The 6,288-nt window shown below is 34.2% G+C and overlaps 1 pseudogene across 1 annotated transcript; it reads right to left on the bottom strand.

The window, feature by feature from the left end:
• Positions 1 to 533: 533 nt before the first annotated feature.
• LOC120071862 (UDP-glucuronate 4-epimerase 2 pseudogene) lies at positions 534 to 2,095 on the bottom strand (annotated as a pseudogene). Its single transcript, XR_016527480.1, has one exon. The product of XR_016527480.1 is annotated as a UDP-glucuronate 4-epimerase 2 pseudogene (transcript).
• Positions 2,096 to 6,288: the final 4,193 nt, after the last annotated feature.

Below are 6,288 nucleotides of genomic sequence, written 5' to 3'. Positions count from 1 at the left end.
CCACTCTACCACGACATTCATGGCAAAAGCACAACAAAGTGTGAGAAAAATAATGGCCATTGAATTTAGAGCTATGATAGGCATAACCATCCCTAACGCGATACAACATAAAATGCGATAGTGTGCTTTGATGTAAGCAAAATGTTAGATTTCATTTTTTTTTGGGGACGTGTCATTAATCATTTAGGGGATTGAGAATAGGTCATTTGCACAAAAATCACATCAAAATCTTTGGCTTCTTGGTGTGTTATAATCATTTGTCAAAACTCGAAACAAACTTTTATCAAAGGCCTTGATTTACCAAATCTATCTAACTATTCTTAATGTCATTAAAACGGCTATCAGTCTCTGCATCTTCTTCAGAAAATGCAACCTTTTCAAGGATTAGTAATCCATGTCCCCTGTGGTACAGAACGAAACATTGGCTCAAAATGCCATGATATCAAAGAAAGAGAAGTATCTTGTCATGTTAAAGAATTCATGAAGATGAAAACAAGCAAACTGCTAGAGCGAAGTATGAAGCTGCAAAGAAGTCATCAAATAAATAAATAATCAATTAAAATGTCTTGATCCCGAGAAGAATGTACATCTCTAGAACTAAATCAACAGAGAAGTGAATGAAAAGAACAGGTTAGAGATCTAAGTTTTTCTAGTGAAATTGTTGTCCCTTACAAGCTCAAACCAGACATCAAATCAAATACACAAATGTCCTAGAACTCCCCCACTTTCCAACCCATCGGTTTTGATCAGTAGAAAATGTGAGAAAAACAATAATTTAGTTAAAAGAATAATTCTGAAAAAATGACTCAGCTACAAAACAATCTTCTTCCTAGAATTGGAATAAAAAAGACGATACCAATCCACAAACTCCTTCAAACCTGTCTTCAAATCCGTGGTGGGTTTGTAACCGAGCTCCTTCTGAGCCAGGGAGATGTTGGCATGAGTGAAAGGAACATCCCCATTTCTAGGCATTGGCAACACCATTTTCTTAGCCTTCAAATTCAGCAACTTCTCTAAATTGTCCACAAGCTCACTGACAGTCACAGGCGAAGTATTCCCAAGATTGAAAACCCGCAATTGAGCCTTCCCCTTCTTCCTTCCGCCGCTCCCAGTGCTCTTCTCCGCCGTATCCAACGCACCTAAACAACCCTTCACAATATCGTCAATGTAAGTAAAATCCCTCGCCACAGATTTCTGATCTGCCCCTTCAAAAACCCTAATCGTCTTCCCTTTCAGAATATCCTTAGTAAAAAAGAAATACGCCATATCCGGCCGTCCCCAAGGACCATAAACCGTAAAGAATCTCAACCCAGTAATGGAAAGCCCATAAATGTGATTATAACTATGTGCAATTTCCTCACCAGCCTTCTTAGTCGCCGCATATAAACTCGCGGGTTGATCCGTTCGATCCTTTTCCGAAAAGGGTACTCGAGAATTAAGCCCATAAACCGAACTAGAAGATGCCCAAACAATAGCCGGCTGCGGATTAGCCGATTTACAAACCTCGAGAACACTCACCAATCCCGCAATATTACTTTGCACATACGAACTAGGGTTTTTCATCGCATATCGAACCCCCGCTTGAGCCGCGAGGTGCATTACGTGAGTGAATTTAACCAATTCGAAAAGCTTAATGAGTAGAGCGCCGTCATTGACATCGCCCTCAACGACAAAGACGCCGGCACGGTCGAGAAGGGCAGCGCGTGAACGTTTGAGAGAGGTTTCGTAATAGGGATTGAAATTGTCAATGCCGACGACTCCATCGCCGCGGCGCTTGAGTGCTAAGGAGACATGAAGGCCGACGAAACCGGCGGCGCCAGTGACCAAAACTCGATGAGAATGGGAGTGGGCGGAGTGTCGGATCCGGTTCTCCCAAAGGGGGCCGGCTTGGAGAATCCGGCGAGTGGAATCGGCGGAGAAAGGAGGTGATTTGGGGAAGAGGAAGAGTAATAAAGCGAGAAAAATGAGAGTCCAAACAGTGAGAAGTTTAGTTCTGGAGAGGAAACGGGAACGGTGAAGATATGGAGGTTTGTCCATTGTAGGATTGAAATCTTCCCTTTTCACCCCCAACCCATCAACATACTACCATTTTATTCCTTCCTTTTATTCCTATTTCCATTTCTTTTTATTTATGTTTTCTATATCCATAAATATTATAAGATCTCAATTTCTCAACAGAAAATAAGGGTTTTCTTTCAAAATAGGAAAAAATATATATACTTTTTATCCCCGTTCCCTATTAGGATTTGAATTTAGTCCCTAAATTTCATAATTCTTCTCTTTAGGTTTTTTAAATTTGTTTTAATTTGATCCCTGAATTTCAAGATTTATACTTATGACTTTGGATTTTCATTGAATAATCACTTCTCATTTTTAGTATTAATGTCTATTACCCTATAGTTTTTCCGTTTCTGTTCTTTCAATTATCCCATTTGATTTCGGAATAGGTGGCTAATACTAATCTAATAAGTGAATTCGCGACTTGACAATTGGCTCGAACACTAGAGAGTTAGTGCATGCCCCCATTAACCACAAAAGCTCTCTTAATAGTTGATTACATTGCGCCTCGACCCAAATCTCATGTCACTCTTCTCACTCGAAACCAAAAAGTTGGCTTTGCCAACCCAATTAATTTAAAAGAATTTTAATTAATTAAGTTCCACTATTTAAATGAAATTTCAAATTTTACTTCATAATTTTTTTAAATTAATAAACAAATGGCTGAAAGTGAGTAATTAATAAAAACTTAAGGCAAAATTGAAATAAAATTAAAATTTAAGGGTAAAATTGCATTTGTAGATTAAATTGAAACCAACTCAAAATTTAAATATTAAATATGTAATATCTTCAAACTTAGGGACCAAATAAAAATGAGACTCAAAACCTAATACCTAATGACCAAAGTATTTTTCCTTATATGAACAAGTGTATTTGGAAAAGTATTTTTTTTCTTTTAATGTAAATCTTAGGCTTCATTTGGTAATCATTTTTTGTTTTTGAAAATTAAGCCTATGACACTACTCTCATTTCCAAATTTCTTCGTTTATTGTCTACTTTTCACTAATGATTTAAAAAACTAAACCAAATTTTAAGAACTAAAAAAAAGTAACTTTCAAAAAATTGTTTTCTGTTTTGGAATTTGACCAAGAATTCAACCATTGTGATGCATATAATGGTAAGAAATGTGAATGAAATAGGTTTAATTTTCAAAATAAAAAACCAAACAGTTATCAAATCGGGTCTAAATAATTTTGAATTGATTTAAGATAACATTACGATTTTCTACATGGTTTTTTTCCTTAAATAATTCTAACTTAAGCATATTTTTTACTTAAATCAACGTAGAAAATCGATTCTAATACCTATAGCTTTACACAGGGCGGATAGTTTGAAAATATTTAGTTGTAGTCATAGATTCTAATACCTATAGCTTTAAAATGATAAAATTGGATGAATATTGTAGATTTGATAAATAATTAGTGAAATTTTGTAGATTTGAAAGTAATTAAAGAAATATTGTAGTTTTGATATTTGACCGGTGCAATTTTTTTAAAAAAAAATTGATGTAGGTCGAGAATTGAATACCCGACTTTCTCTTTGTAAAGTGTTCAAAATTCGACAACAATGGTCGAGTTTTGAACACTCGACCCATTTTTTCTATTATTTTTTAATATTAATCATTTACCTTCCCTAAGCAAAGTATTTTTTTTTTAATATTAATCCTTTACCTTCCCTAAACAAAGTATTTAATCCTTTACCTTCTGTAAACGAAGTATCTTATGTAAATTTACTGTTCTATTTCTTAATAAGAAGAAAAATTTATCCTTGTATTTCGTAATAATAAGTAAAATTAACTCTAAGAGAAATCATAGAAAAGAACAAATTCTCAATTTTTTTCCATGTTACAACTATGATTCATAAAGAAAAATAATAAAATGTAAATTAAAATATTCATATCAATAAAAAAATGTAATGTTTCTCTTTATTTAAAAATTTTAAAAAAAATTAATCTATCTCACAAGGTGGACGTTGTCGATTTTGAGTTGGTTGTCATTGTCGACTTTGAACTCTAGGTTGTTCTTGATGTTGCTATGATGGCTCTTGTATCTTTGCAGGCGCTTCATAATATAAATATTCATTATGCTCTCCACGGCCACACCCATGTTCATGCATGTATTAAGATGATGGACCGGCCTTTGAATCATAATATCCTGAACTAAGAGGTGACATCATTATCATCGGATTAGCATAACCAGTTTGGCTCTGTGTCTATATTATAGGAGGCAATTCTTCCACATTATGGTCGACATCATCGAACTCATCTTCTTCTACTCGAGTACGTCCCTTACGCCTAGGAACTGGCAGAGGAGCAATAAGTATATCGTACATATAATGTATCTCCTCCATGTAACTCTCATTATTATTGCATATAGTAAGGACCTGATTTCGATCATTTGCAACATCATGAACGCAACTATTGTTTGATCTCTGTTAATTATAAAAAAAAAAAAGACAATATTTAAAATATATTTAAATTATAATTAGACAATATTTAGTTATGTATCAAATGACTCAGCTGCTCCCGGACAAGTGACGTAGCGCCTTATAATAATATTGTACCAATTGATGTAATTTTGTATCATCGCATTACCAAATGTGTAACTTTTTCAGACCAATCTCCAGTTCTTAGGTTGATGTCATGCAGTAGAGGTTCAGTATTGCATTCTAATGGGATATCCTGGTGGAGACCAAATTGTCTGATCACCCTGTTAGGAAAATGTCACCCACCAATGTGAAAACATATGAGAGAGTTTATCGTCCACCATATGTGTTGACCGTTTGTACAAAAATTGGACAAAGTTTCCATGACAGTTTTGTAAGACTCCCAAATAATCTAAAATATAAAATATTATATTAAAAATATTGAAGACATGTACATTAAAAATATGTACAAAAAAATTCAATTGGGTTTAGTATTCATATACCTGATAATGTTGAAGCAGATCAAACATGTATCTATACTGACTAACTACATGTATAGCGGATCTAGTTACACAAAATTTGTCTCTCTACCTATATTATTAAATTAATATTTTAGATTCTAAATTAATTATATCAGTCATATAAAAATATTTATTAAATTTAATTTAAATAACATATCGAGAACCGTAGACTCGTCTAGCTAATTGATCATTATTCACATGTTGGAGCTGTGAAGCCATTATTGGAAATCGTTCCCAAGCTCATAATTACAAAAGTATTAGAGGCACACCGATTTCACTAACATGGGGTTTTATTGCTTTGCATAGCTGTCTATACATCCATGCCAAACATACTCCATCCTAAAAAGATCGTCCTACTTCATAAAGGTTGCCTGACAATGGCAGGAACATCAAATGCACAAAGTGACTTGATTTGTCAAAAAGCAAACTTTCACCCACATATATAATATATATGCTCGTGTATATCTCATGACAGCTTTCTTGTCTGCATCATCAGCAAGCTCACAAAATTTTCTCCCTAACCATGTTAAGCTTAACCTTGATCCTTTTATTTTATCAGCAGGTGGGGTCACACCGAGTAACAATTGACAAATATTCAGCCAATCATCGTGCATTGCTCCGGTAACTAGCTCCCTATCAATAGGTAACCCGAGCAACACTTCATGTTCTGTAGAGTGATAGTGCACTCTCTAATGGGCACATGAAATGTATGCATCTCAGGTCTCCATCTCTTGATCAACGTTGTGATGAGATGCCAATCTAGCTGAATGAATCCCAATCTGGCAACTACGTAAATCCAAACGTACAAAGTAATAGTAGTATTCTAGGATGGAGTGGAATAATGTGATGAACAACCACCTCTCGACGTCTACTGTATATCTCGTCTGTCGTATGATCTTCCTATATAACTGATGATTGATGAATCGATTGATCATACAAAACATCAAGATCAATCGGTCATGGATTTAAAGCCCAAAGGAAAAAAATTACTTACTTATCGAATAAAACATAAAAAATGTACAAATTAATAAATTATAATTAAAAAAAATTAACTATACAATAAAAATAAAATTTACACGATAAAAATATTAATTACACAATAAAAATATTAATTACAGTATAAAAATATTAACAATAAAAATCTCTAACTGTCTGAATCCTGTCATTGTAACGAAAGACACTTCCTTCGATTATGACCTAACTGGTTACAAAATCCACACCATACTTGAGCGCTTGGTTATGTCCAATCCATCTCATTATGGTATCATGAACTCTTTGGCCTATC

Source organism: Benincasa hispida, chromosome 1 (assembly GCF_027475165.1).
Source record: "Benincasa hispida cultivar pf3 chromosome 1, pf3_genome.v1.1, whole genome shotgun sequence".
NCBI classification, from domain to species: domain Eukaryota; kingdom Viridiplantae; phylum Streptophyta; class Magnoliopsida; order Cucurbitales; family Cucurbitaceae; genus Benincasa; species Benincasa hispida.
This window is presented reverse-complemented; position numbering and strand designations above follow the sequence as displayed.